The sequence below is a fragment of the Rhinolophus sinicus genome, chromosome 2 (genome assembly GCF_057876585.1).
Source record: "Rhinolophus sinicus isolate RSI-liver-muscle chromosome 2, RSI-T2T, whole genome shotgun sequence".
Taxonomy (NCBI): Eukaryota; Metazoa; Chordata; class Mammalia; order Chiroptera; family Rhinolophidae; genus Rhinolophus; species Rhinolophus sinicus.
In genome coordinates this window covers 6,044,243-6,057,843 of record NC_142502.1, presented here as the reverse complement: position 1 = coordinate 6,057,843, position 13,601 = coordinate 6,044,243, and the positions used below count along the sequence as shown (strand labels likewise).

At 46.3% G+C, this 13,601-nt stretch overlaps 1 protein-coding gene and 1 pseudogene across 2 annotated transcripts in view; both read right to left on the bottom strand.

Moving 5' to 3' along the window:
* The window catches only part of PRKN (parkin RBR E3 ubiquitin protein ligase), a 1,116,534-nt gene that overhangs the window by 229,614 nt on the left and 873,319 nt on the right, over positions 1 to 13,601 (bottom strand). The gene's annotated exons all lie outside the window — the stretch shown is intronic.
* Positions 8,282 to 8,763, bottom strand: LOC109457146 (large ribosomal subunit protein eL21 pseudogene; annotated as a pseudogene).

The following is a 13,601-nucleotide window of genomic DNA, read 5'->3' as shown; positions in this document are numbered from 1 at the left end:
TGCCAGGCTTACTGAAGAACGGATGGCTCCAGAAGCTATCACATCACAGACAGACTGAGGTGCGACTTGTGTGTGAATTCATAGAGGTCTCAGGCTGAGGTTTCAAGTCCCTTTCCTGGGCAGAAAGTCTTCACTCAGGAATTAAAGAGAGATTAAGGGAGCATGCTGACAGAAGGTCCTTTCACCTGGGTCCTGTTTACTCTGCAGTCTTAGCGTACGTGTGGTCACCCCACTCGAAGAACTAGAGAGAGCCTCCAGAGTTTGCTGAGAAAACCGAAAAGGCCACCCTGTGTCTTTCTTCTTTGCCAGCCCAGGCTCTGCCCCAGTCACAGCTCACACTCTTCAGCATGTCCCATGTTGAGAGCGACCAGTGCACCGGAGAAAGGGCTGTGCTCCTCAAAAGTGCTAAGAGGGCCTTACAAATAAAATCAGATCTCGCTATTGTACAGCCGAATAAAGATGATGACTTTTTGAGAATTCAGCAAAACTTCATTTTTCTGAATCAAAAGACCAACAAATCTATCTTATTTTCTGAAATAACTCTACGTAGTTGACCAGAAAGAGAACCACATAGAGGACGGTACATATGGCACTGTGTCACGTGACATATGGCCTGAAATTTGCCACACTGCTTAAAACTGCTTCAAGACATTTTGTTTTTAAATTACCAAATGGACTCTCCTCCTCCAATGACAAGGTGAGTGAAGCCAGTGTCACCAAATCCATGAAACCATCACCAGGCAGTCAACTGTGACGCTTGACAAGACTTTCGATGAACTCTTCTTTTGGTGGAGAGTTCTAGAAAGATTGGTAGAACCCACAGCAAAGGATGTGGTGTTTTTTGGAGGAAACAAAAGGGATATTTTACTGCTTTAGCTGCGGGTACGTGTAATCTCTAACTTAGGGCATACGTGGCCCCATGTCTGGTGTGGACGCAATTAGCCCTGACACGGGCTGGCTTCATTGCTGCTTCAAAAACAGACGTGACTCTGACACTCCGGGCATATGTGCTGAATTAACTGGCAGCACATCCACTAATGATTCAAGGCCAGGGGTTTTCAATTAAGACCTTTATTTAGGAAAACATTTTGGTTCATGGGTTTCTCATGCCCTAACGTTTACCCTTCCTCTGTTGGGTGTGTAGGTATGCATTTTGTGAGCAGTTATGCCATCAGTATGAGCCAAACCAAGCTGACAATTAACAAAGAAACAGAAGAAGAAAAAGGACTGTGTTACACACTGTGTCAGTTTGAGCAATATTGGACAATGGAAGTATACAGTATTTCTCAATTCTGATTTATGGCTCTCCTTTCTATTCTATAGAAAAAATAGGCTAAGAATCAATGTCACTTGTACGATATCAGTCTAATAAAAAGCTGTAAGAATTTGGCTGTTGACCTTATTTAGTTAGAGGAGACGTGCGTAAACATTTAGTACTTGAATATTTGCTAGTTAAAGGGTGACATTCCAATTAGCTGAAAACCGTGAGCCAGGCCTTCCAGTAAATTAGAGAAATGGCACCTAGCAGACTGAGCTTGGCGTCTCCAGAACTGGGGGCATCTCCAGAACTGGGGGCGTCTCCAGAACTCCTAGTGCTCGGGTCTCACTGTGCTAACGTATCCAATCATTCACTCGGCAAACATTTGTCACCCAGGGCTATGTTAGGCCCTGTTGGGATGCATGTGTCCTTTAGGGGGGAATAAAGTGTAAAGTGGACACAAGTAACTAGCGTGCTAGAATCAACAAAAAGATCCATTTGCAGTTTTGTAAGAATTTAAAGGATGGATAATGTATAGGTGGGGAAAATCTTCAAAAAGTGGTATCAGGTAAGCCAGGGCTTAGATGCTATGGGCAGACAAAGAAGTGAAAGAAGAGGAGAGAGAGCTGGGAAAATATTGGGCACAAGTAAGTATGAAGGAGAGTACCAAGCAGTGGTGTCTTCTTGGGCCTCGGGCTGAATCCCAGGGCCTTAGGTAAGAGGGGAGGTCGGAGGAAAGAAGCATGTGGCAGCACGAGGAGCTAGGATTTCTCCATAAAGCCTATAAAGAGACCCCTTCAGTTTCATCAGAGATGGGACCTGATCTGAGTGGTGTTTCAGGAACATGATTTCAGGATGTGACTAGAAGATCGGGTCCAGGAGAGGTGGAGTGCAAGTAGGGCCCTGTTACCAGTTACCAGAGTCTGGGGAGAACCGAGCGGGATAGATGCCGAGAGAGATGCAGTCACAAGCAACTTCAGAAGGTTACAGGGCAGACCTCACAGCCTCCACCTGGAACCCACAGCAGCCTCCTGAACCACCCTCTCCCGCTTGTCTGGCCTCTCCTAACTTTTGCTCCACATTTCCATCAGTCATCTTCTAAAACATAGTGATATTACATCTTTCTGCTTCAAATCTCCGTTGCCTGACCCACGAAGGCCAAATTACCCAGCTGGTCACACAGGCCATTTGACCTGGTTCACCAACCTTCCCAGCCCTCCAGCCGGGCCCTGGGCTCCACAGGCTTTCTTATAATGTTCCACGTCCCGAGTCTCCACAGAAGAAGCTCCCGCTCTGCCTGGCTCCCTCTCCACCTACCTGGCAATGCCTATTTGATCTTCAGGAAAATGCTGAAAATAAGCTTTGTGCGCCCAAGAATTAGTTGATTCAGGAGTTGAGCAGAGGTAAAACTTTGGGGCCACAGTGGGTTACCTAGTGACCTACATCTCTGAGCTTGGCTGATGATGATAAAAGTGCTGTTGACAAACCTTTTCAAAGGCACTCTGCTCCCACTCTGCCACAAGAGAGCTGGCCCGTCTCTACCTTAAGGGTCTGTGAAACGCTTTCAGGTTTTTAGCCAAAGGACTGCTCAGAGCTGTGGTGCATTCAGAACAGAACTGTGTCAATGAGCTCACCTAACGTTTTATTTTGTTTAGTCACCCAAGATAGCATAATAACAAAAACCTTTTCAGTTTCCAATTTGATTGAATTTTGACCCTGAAAAGGTATATACTTTTACTGCTTGCTTGAGGGAGTGTCACTATTCCTGCGGAAGCTCGGAGCATCATGGGAAAGCAGAGCCTTTGGGGTCTGACAAAATGAAATTAGGATGCGTGGCAACACTGCCTACCTGCCCCAGGTCTGGCTCACCCCCCACCTGTAACTTTCCTCTTTGGAGAACTTGGTTAGTCAGCTGCCTCTCTGGCTGCTCCTCCTCGTAGCGTTGTTGTGAGAATTAAATGAAATGTGCTGTAATAATGGCACTGTGTGATGCGTGGTATGTTTTTGAGCAATGAAAGTGACTGCTGACACTATAATTAATAGCGCCATCATCATCAAATTTCAGAACGAAAATTACATAAACCAAATTTACTTAATTTTAGTGGGTTTCCAAGAGCAGACAGTGTCTTAAACTTTTCCTGTGCTTCCTTCCAAGAGTTACACTGTTTTGAAACGTGTTTTAAAGCAGTTTCCAAAATACCTGACAGTTGCCATTTCATGGGAATAAAAGTCACTCCTACACAAATTTTGGCTCCACCTAAGCCATTAGTCTAAAATTATGGAGCCCACTGGACACTGTCAGCAGGCATCCAAAGTTTCTGTTGTCATCATCATCAATGACGGTATTTGCCACCTACCCAGCTGATGGCCCTACACCAGCACCCAGGCAAAGGAAAAAAGTGACCAATCACAAAAGACACCTTGATCCCTGCTGGCAAAAGGCTGAGAGTCACAGACAGACAAGGGAGGCAATGACCCACTCAGAAGAGAACCAAGAGCCAGAGCAAGCAGGGGTGTCTGCACACGTTTTCCTGCCAGATGCAGGTGACAGGTAAAATGGAACACAGACGACAGTCCTGCGGGGACCATCCGTATTCTCACGTGTGCCCAGAGGCAGCTCTGCCCGGGAGCGCTGGGGCTGCGTTGTCCAGGCACACCGGGACCTGTGCTCCCCGGCACGGCCGGCCAGAGGAGGACAGGGAGGAGCCAAGCACCTGTGTTACAGGTGGCGGAAGCAAGCAGGCGTCGGGTGGAGCCAACAGGAAGTGCCCACCAAGGTGCCAGGCAGCAGGCCAGGGCTTACTTAAAGCCTTCAAAATGGTGGGATTCGGTGAGCGGAACCTTTTCTAAAGAACAGTTCTTGCGGTTAAAAATGAAGCCATGGAGCATTTACCATCTGCAAAGCATGGCGTGCCCGCCAGTCACACAAGACCCTCAAGTAGCTCACAGGCTGGCTGGTGAGAAAAGACAAGGTCAGGACAGCTTTACAGTGGAAAGTGCCAAGTGCAGCAAATCCACGACACAAATGATTACAGACATTCAAAAAGAACACATGCAAATGGAAAATAAAATAATGTAGGCAAGGAACTCTTCACAGCATGGAAACATCTTGATTAAAAAAAAATGTATCTATGTTCACATGAGGATGACTCTAGGTTACCAGAAACTTGTTGGACAGTTTCTATTCAACGGGGACATGGAAATGCCTTTTGAAATGTTTTGCTATGTATAGTTAGAGGCACAGTCTCCTCTTCTTGCATCTCTATTCTGTTTTCTCTGGCTCAGTTGCTAGGCAAGCATGCTTGTAGACACACACACACACACACACACACACACACACACACACACACATTCCTCACGGCTTTTCACCCGTTGGAAATTTGCAAGAGCTAAAAAAAGGCATAAACTCCAGTGGCTGTGAACAGCTACTGAAATTAAAACATATCCTGACATACATTCTTACCCAATTTATCCATTTAGGACTGCAGATAGTATCTGGGAAGAAAAACTATTAGAAAAGCATAAGTAGTAAACTATGTCTTGTTAGAATTCTCTTCTCCCCCAGCAGTCCATTAAAATGGTTTGTTCAAAGTCATAGCTTCAACATTCAAAGACCATTAAAATAAACAAAACCAATTCTGCATACCAGTGTCAGGGAGCGGCTCCCACTGCCAATTAAAAGCGACGTTCCAGCGAAATCAGTGCCTCATGAGCTTGGCAGAGAGGTCTTACTTTAAACAACTTTTGTTTTAGTTTTAGTGGTGGTCCCAGCATCACACATTTTGCTCATTAGCATAGATGAGGCCTAAGGTTACAAGAGCTGTGGCAAGAATCATCCTTAATTGGATGGGTAGTTCTTCTACGATTTACTTGAGAAAAGATACGTAAATGGCACTCCAGCCAATACGGGCACCTGATGATTACAGGAGGCTGAAAGGTTCTGTCTAACAAAACCTCTCCTTTCTAATGCACCTCTTCTTTCAAATGCCATCTACGGTAGCTGGCCTGTAAATTCCATGACCTTTAGTTTTATTTCTTCTGGAAGGAACAGAATAAAATACTTCTCTCTGAAATCCAGGATTCTTGCCCGCCCCCTACCCGTCCATCTTTTGTATGAACTGAGCATCCACAGGACTCCCCTCAGGTTTCAGAGGCCACCACGTCCTTCCCACTTTGGTGGTTTCAGGAGGAAGTTGATGGATTCCTGCACCTGGAGGGATAAGCTACTGCACGTCACCTGCCAGGGTCCGGTGGGACAGATGTCCATCTGTGCCCACCACTGTGCCTTGTGCTGTGGGCTGATGGAGAAGGAAGAGGCAAGGCAGGAGGGGGAAGCAGGGCCGGCCCACTGTCCTCTCCCGGGCATCCATTGAGGTCCTGTCAGGGAACCCTTAGCAGGTGATGTAGGAGGTCACCTGGAGGAAGCACCCACTTGAAGGATTTAACTGTTGTGGGGACAGCAAGAGCCCTGCTTTGGTTACATGATGTGTCTGTCTTTCCCTCCAAGGCCCAGTCATCCCTACTGGGAAAAAGACGGACACACAACCTGGTAAAAACAGAGCCAGGTTTCACCTCGGCATGAAGCCTGGCTCTATTTTTACCTGGTTGTGTGTCCTTGGACAGTATAACTTTCTCAAGTCTCAGTCTCCTCATCTACAAAGTGGGAGGGAGGGCGCACTATGCTGTGGTCAGCATCTCGTTAGCGGCCCTTGTAAAGCCCCAGCACAGAGCCGCACGCGGTCAGTGCCCAGCAGGTAGGCAGGGCCATGTGTGCAGACCCACATCTGCACCTTCCTGGAGAGCCTCCCTGGAGCACCACCATGCACCACCTGACCACCTGGCTGCCCTGCCCTCGGGTCCTCTGCTGGTCACACACCACTTTTGACCATTCCGAGAGAGTGATGACCCTAATGAGGGTTTTATGACTGCAGGGTGACATACAGTGCATGCATCTGTGTATTGTCTGTTTATTCATTTATTTTTTGACTTTTACCCTTTGTACTGTGAGGTTTGCCTGCCTCCCTCTGCTTTATACATGGAGTGGACAGGAGTGACTGGGGCCAAGCCACTGGGTGAAGTCTAATGAGGACGTGGCACGTGGCCTCCTCCCCACACCAACTGTCAGTGGCAGCCATGTTGTTTTTCCTAACATGCACCGAGCACAGGTCCCATTCCAGGCACTGAGCTCTAGGTTTATGTACATTATTAGGTCATTTTTAAAACAACCTTCAGTGACAAATCCTAGAGCTGGTTGATGGAAGTAACATCTTTGAGAACGGATTGGTATCCTTGGTTATTTGGAATGAATTATCCAACACACAGGAACCAAATATTTGTGGATAATGTTCTTCACCTACTCTCTGAATTTATGAAACTAACTCAGGAAACAGATGACTCTAGAAAGCAAAGGATATTTAGATTATCAACCTTATGTTACAGATGAGCAACCACCTAAAGCATGGAGAAGTTAAATAAATGGCCCTAAATCACACAGTGAATAACTGGATTAAACAAAGGACAATAGGGGCCTTTGTTTATACCATTAGTACCCAGGCTCTTAACCATAACAAATGTTATCTTTTTATTCATTTAGAACATAAATTGGCACTTTTTTTTTTTTTTATTGTGAAGTCCAGATAGTATTTTAGGCCTTGTGTGGTAGATGGTCTGTTGCAAGAACTTAACTCTGCTGTTGTATCATGAATACAGCCATAGATAGGACCTAAGCAAAGTACATGGCTGTTTTCCAGAGTAAGCTACTTATAAAATCAGGAGATGAGTGCATTTGGCCTATGGGCCATAGTTTGCTGACCATTGACTTAGACTTTCAATCATCCATACTCTAATAAAAAGAAAAATGAAATAACAGTACTGCCATTGACCTTTTGATTTGGTCCAGGAATTATTCACATTTACCAACCCTTATAACTAACTTATGTGAAGGGTACTCAATGATCTGATCCCCAGGAATTGGGGGCACAAAGAGATGTAGCCACTTGCCCAGGCTGCACAGCCAGGAAGGCACAGCCTGTCCACTCAGCCAGGATTTGAACTCAGGCAACTCGACTCCCGACAGGGCCATATCTTTATCTGCTGTACGATGCTGCTTCTCAAGGACTGCTCTGTGTCTGCCAGGGCTCCAGCTGTGGCCGCACTTTGAAGTCACATAGGGAACTTTGAAGAAAAGATGGACGCTATTATGGGCTGAACTGTGTTCCCCAAAATTCACATGTTGAAATCCTAATTCCAAGCACCTCAGAACATGGCTGTGTTCAAACATGTCTTTAAAGGGATGATTAAGGCAAAATGAGGTCATTAAGGTGAGCCCAATCTAATAGGACTGGTGTCCTTATGAGAAGATGAGATTAGGACACAGACACACACAGAGGGAAGATCATGTGAGGTCATAGGGAGACCATATAAGCCAAGGAGAGAGGCCTCAGGAGGAACGAACCCTGATGACACCTTGATCTTGGACTTCCAGCCTCCAGAACTGTTGGAAAATAAGTGTCTGTTGTATAAGTCCCGTCTGTGGTATTTGGTATGGCGGTCCTAGCTTCCAAATACAGACGCCAAAGTTCTCTCCAATGAAACCATTTACGACGTCTGATGTAAGACTGGGGCATCCATACTTTTGAAAAACTCCCCAGGAGTTGTAATAAATGGCGGAAGTTATTGGTGCCATGTGTCCCGTCCAAGGACTGATCTGCACCAAGCTGCCTGTGTGACTCGGTGAGAACCTCTGAGGCCCCTCGCCCCATGTGCCGGCCTTCACGATGGAAGGGAAGCGCATCGGACACCACCCAGGGACTGGGGTCCCCCACAGGGCACCCCAGTCTTCCCTTCTCAAAGAGTCCCCAAGGTGGCTCCACTGGACCATGTTTGCTTTGAGGATTTTGTCAGATTCCTTTCTTTACCTGAGTTTTCATTTATTTATTTATTTATTTATTTATTTATTTATTTATTCATTCATTCATTCATTTATTTATTTATTTCTTAAAGAGGTCTTTTATTTCTTTACACTTATGCCATGAATTCATAGGGGAAGGGCTCCAGCAGCTCAGACTCCTTCCCATTGGCTCTCACAAAGTGCGCTTCTCTGGGTGGGGCAGGCTGGCGTTTCACTTGAACCCACGTACCTTTCTCTTTGGCTTCCTCCTTTTTCTAATCATTTTCCTTCACCCGTCTCAGGAAGCTGTCTCGGCTCTTAGAGTGCTTAATATGCTCAATACGAACATTAATTCTCTCGGCAAGAATCTTGCCCTTGACTTGTTTGTTTACAACAATGCCAACCGCATGCTGAGTAACCCTGTAGACCCTTCCCGTTCTGCCCTGGTAACATTTGTGGGCATTCCTTTCTGAACAGTGCCCATTCCCTTGATGTCTACAATATCACCTTCCTTGTAGATTCGCATGTATGTGGCCAAAGGAACAACTCCATGTTTTCTAAAAGGCCTAGAGCACATACAGCGGGTGCCTCTCCTCTTTCCCTTTGTGTTGGTCATTTTGACGAATTACTAGAAGATGGCTGGTCCCAGCCGAAAAGGAGCTTTACCTGAGTTTTCTTATCAGTAAGATCAGTGATAATTTCCATTAGGAAAATGGGTGAACATGATAGAAATTAAAAACAAAACAAAACAAAACAGGATCTGTGAGTTTTTCCAGCAATGGAACTCTGCCTTTACTTAGTAATGATAGTGCAAATAATTAGTAATTGCCAAAACTTCTTCCATTAATAGTCATGCTTAATATTATGGCATTCGGGTGAAATTTTACCTTGATTCATTTGAGCTCACAGTTTTACCTAATATGAAATTAGGGGAAAAAAAAAGTTTCATTTTCCTTTTTTAGTCACCTTGAAATAATGAAAGTCAAAATAAATCCAGTTGTCTGGAAAATGTGTCTGTTTCTAAATATTCTATGAGCCACTTAAAGGTTTGCAGATCATTAAGTGTCTCCCTCTGTAAAACCTGAAGCTCTTCAGTTACATTTCTACTCCAGGCTTCGCTGTCCAAACAACATTATATTTATTGGATATAATAGAAAAGAAGACTGGAGTATTTATTCCAGAAAATGTGAAGCTATGAGAAACATTTTGGATCTCTCTCTCTTTCTTCTTTCTTTCTCTCTCTCTCTCTCTCTCTCTCTCACACACACACACACACACACACACACACACACACACACACACACACCCTAGAACAGGAGTTAATTTAGTTGGTTTTCTTTGTTTTCTGAGCATATAGGAAATCTGTCCTCATGGTTCCAGTTTATTACAGTGTATTTTTATCTCCCTTTCAATAGAGGCGCTGTACCTAACAATCCAGTGTTCCAAAGAGTCTCCTTCAATTCATGCTATGGTCCCTTTAGTGACACTGAATCCTTAAGACATCTGCTAAAAGTCAGCTACATTAAACTAACAGCATAATAGGACTGGGATCTGTGGAAACTTATCAAACAAATGAACAGTATTGACTTTTAAACAGACACTGTAGAGATTGCAAAGAATATCACAAGGCTTCTGTAAAAGCCACATCCACCTGCCGCTCGTGGGTATTCCTGGTGGAGTAAGACGGCATCGCGCAGTTACACAGGCTGAGATAGCGTGAGGCTGGGAGCGTCGCGGTTCTCTTGCCAAAAGAATCTTCTAAAGAAAGAGAAGAATTCTCCCACCACCTGGAGGTGGGATCTGTTTCCTGAAACCATCCTAATTCAATGACTGTGCTCAGTGTCACATCTGTGTGAGCTAATCCAGGCGACAGAATTGTTTCACTCAGTTTTTCTAACATAAGACTCAGATGCAGGTAGAGAGGCAGCTGCTCATGGGCCAGGAGAATGGCAGGTTCCTGTGTCCACAATCATTCTGGGCTACAGCTGGGTGTTGAAAACATATATATTGTGCATGTGTTGGGGGGGGTTAATCACCTGGAGAACTTCAGAAAACCACGGAGATCACCCCAAACCTTGAGGACCGCTGAGTTATTGATGGGAATGGGTCCTGTCCCTCAGGTGAGTCAGAATGAGTCAGAATGCCTGTGACATTCTGTGTCTTACCGCCTGTGGCAACGCGGTAAGAGGCAGGTAAACACCGCCCCTGACCAGCCACTGACCTCTAGGTCTGGATGAGCTGGATGAAGATAGTAGCCAGAGAGCCCTGGAAGCTTTCAAGGGCATGGGCTCAATCCACAGATTGTCTCTTCGAAAGCCTGGGGCACGGCAATGGGAGGGCTCCTCGGGCTGTCGGGGACTCTTCCACAGGGGGCGTGGTATCAGCCCACATTTCTGTCCTTCACTGTGCACTTTGCCTAACATCACTCATTCAGTCCCTACAACAGCCTGTGGGGGGCACACAGCTACCCCGTCTTACGGACAGAGAAGGGCATTCCTAGCAGAGTCAAGCCACGTGCTGCTGGTCCAGCAGCCCTTGAGCACTGGCAGGAGGCTGCAGACCAGGGAGTCTGTTTCTACAGCCTCACCAGTCAGAAATACGCCTCGTTTCTAGTCTGCGCCACTCATCTCAGGAGGGGTAGGCGGCCTCAACAGAAATTGGGGCCACTTAGAAATGAGGGTGGGGGCACCTGAGGCTCGCTCGCTGCCTTTAGGGTCTGGTCTTTCCAAGAGAGAAGAGCTTTGTGATTTACCTAGACCGTCTCCATCTTGGGTCCAACACATTTCGATGTTCCATCATAAGTTTTCCTTCACATCACGAGGCCTCACCCAGATCCTGAGAACTCAGAAAAGTCAACTAAATTACATATGGCAGCACTTTCCCCTTGAAAAGACTTTCTCATAATGAAGAGAAAGGAAGAGCTAAGGCTCTGCTCAGTGGCTGGCCTTGTCCTTAGAATCGTCCCGTGCCTTCTCCCCAGAGCTCAGCTGTGATGCTCCTTACTCGGGATGTGATGCCCCAGGTCCACGGGTGAAGGAGCTGAGGCAGGACCACCGTGAGGCGGTGCAGATGGAAGGCCAGCTCCTCATTAAAAAGGCACAATCATGCAGGAGCTGAGAGAGACCTTGGCAACGGTGTTATCTACTGTGCTTATTTTCATTGGGGACACCAAGGCCAATGGCACCTGATAAAACCCAAATTTCTAATGGCGGAGTAGGAAAGAGAAAGCAGGTTTCTGATTCCTAATCCAGAGTGCTGTCCTTATGTTGGGGTAAGACAAAAAAAAATTGAAAAAAGAAAAACAACAGAAAACATCCACCAGAAGCTGTCAAAGCCGAAGAGAAGTCATCTTGGAATATAATCTAATTACGTGTTTCCCTCAGTGACTATAATCAAAGAACAGGTCGACACCTGCTTACATGGATACTGTTAGAGCATCTGGTCTTACACAACGAGGCTGCCAGATGGTCCACAGTGAAAATGCGTTGCTAGTCTGATGACAGCAAATTCTGATAAACCCAAGTGCTCTCTGTCAGGCCCCTTCCTTGGCCCTGGCTCATCCAGGAGGCAATCTCTATTGTGAAGACGGTGGTGTGTAGGCATTTGTCCACAATTTGCCATATAACTCTTCCAATGCATTTGATTTTAAAAAAGAAGAGGTTTTATGCAAACTTCTCTGTTTTGTTCTGTTGCTCTTTTTCATGGAGGAGGGCCCGATGGAAGGCAGGTTGGTCGCTGCACAGGTGGAGAAGTAGTGGAAGTGGGGAGTGCCCAAAGTGCCAAATAGGGGAAGGTCCAGGGTAGATGTCACTGGGTTGCTCGGTGATTCGTGATGGAGGCAAACTCAAAACCTTAAGTAAGACACTGCCCCGGACTGTATTGAATCCTTTTTGATATTTCATCAAATGTATGCAGGAGAGAGCCTCTACGCATAAGCTCAGACGTGCACACAAAGGGCTAAATGCGAAGAGAGATACCTCTTCATCTTCAGATGCCCCTAACGGGCAGGCTCCTTGGGGCCTGGCCCCTCTCCCTCCCACCGTCTGTTCGTTCTCCTCCTCCCTCGGAAATGTGGAGTCTCTATCACTAATCTTCCCGGGCACTGCGGGCAGGCTCAGTGTCAGGGCTGCAGAGCACAGAGTCCGGGGATGGAAAAACCACAGCATGAAGGTGCCACACAGAGCGAAGACCAGGCCATGTTGAGGGAGGGCCTCCGTGGGCACGGAGGTAACTCGTTCACCATCCACAATGTCATAGGGCAGCCCAAGGTGGGGACCCTCCCTCTGCCCTCAGTCTAACCACAGCTTCTATGGGCAATGGGCTTCTCTGCCACCCAGCCCTGACTTGTAAGCCAGGAAGCTGGGGACCAGGGGCTGGTGAAGGAGAGTGAGCAGGTGAGGCTCTTCACACCACCTCTTACAAGGTGGCTGTCCCCTCTGAGACATACTGGGCCAACCATCTTTGAATGTCCTTGTCCTATTTCTGTGGGGGCTGATGCAGCTGGAAAGAATGGATGGTGTCCCTCCACGGACAGGCCGAATATCCCTGTGATGCAGTGGCCCTCCAACTTGAATGTCTACAACCAAGAAGCCACTTTTCCGTCACTTGGAAGGCCCATGTAAATAATGGCACTGCTACAGGGCAAAAGAGCCACATCCAGACCAGGAGGAAGTTCTTTCGAAATAGTATAAGAGTCTGAATTCATATGGGGATTTATAAAGCTGCAGTTCAACAGATGGAAAGGCACTGGGGGCGTGACGATGGGACCAACGTCAAGAACAGGGCAGACGTGTGAGATAACCTGCCGAGCATTTGATCCGCTGACGTCAATTTTGCAGAAGAATCAGGCCTGTTGCCAGAAGTGCCATGCATCACATAAAGTGCCCCCTCAGAATGTATCACCACTGCCAGCATAAAGCATCTCCAAGCCCCGGTGGAACATGACCTCAGAAATGACTTGAAATGAAGCTTAAAGTGAATCTCTGTTGGTAGACCATGCTTTTATAAACCACTAAATCAGGCTGAAATTGGAAGCGGGTCTACTGAAACATTTCAGTTTCTTAGAACATTACTCATTCGTGTACACAATGCCTCTGAGGTTCCCTCTACCTTGCCCATACTGAGCCTGTGTGCTGCCACTCACAGGTGTGAGGTGTGGTGAGGAAAGCACCGTCACACCAGGAATGGGGGAGGGTACGTAATCGGAGCCGATTTCATTACCATAAATACATGTCAAATGGCCGCAACACATTTTCTCTGATTAAACTGTCAAGGACAAAACCATGTAAGAACAATGATTTTTTTTTTTTTTTTTTTTTTTATCCCCGTGGCAAAAAAGGGAAGAAAAGACAAAGCAATGAAAATCATCTACATATTATGGCTACAGGTCGCCAACTTCTAACCTAGAAAAAATAAAATAAAAAGTCGAGTAACGTGTAAGCAGTTACATGTCTC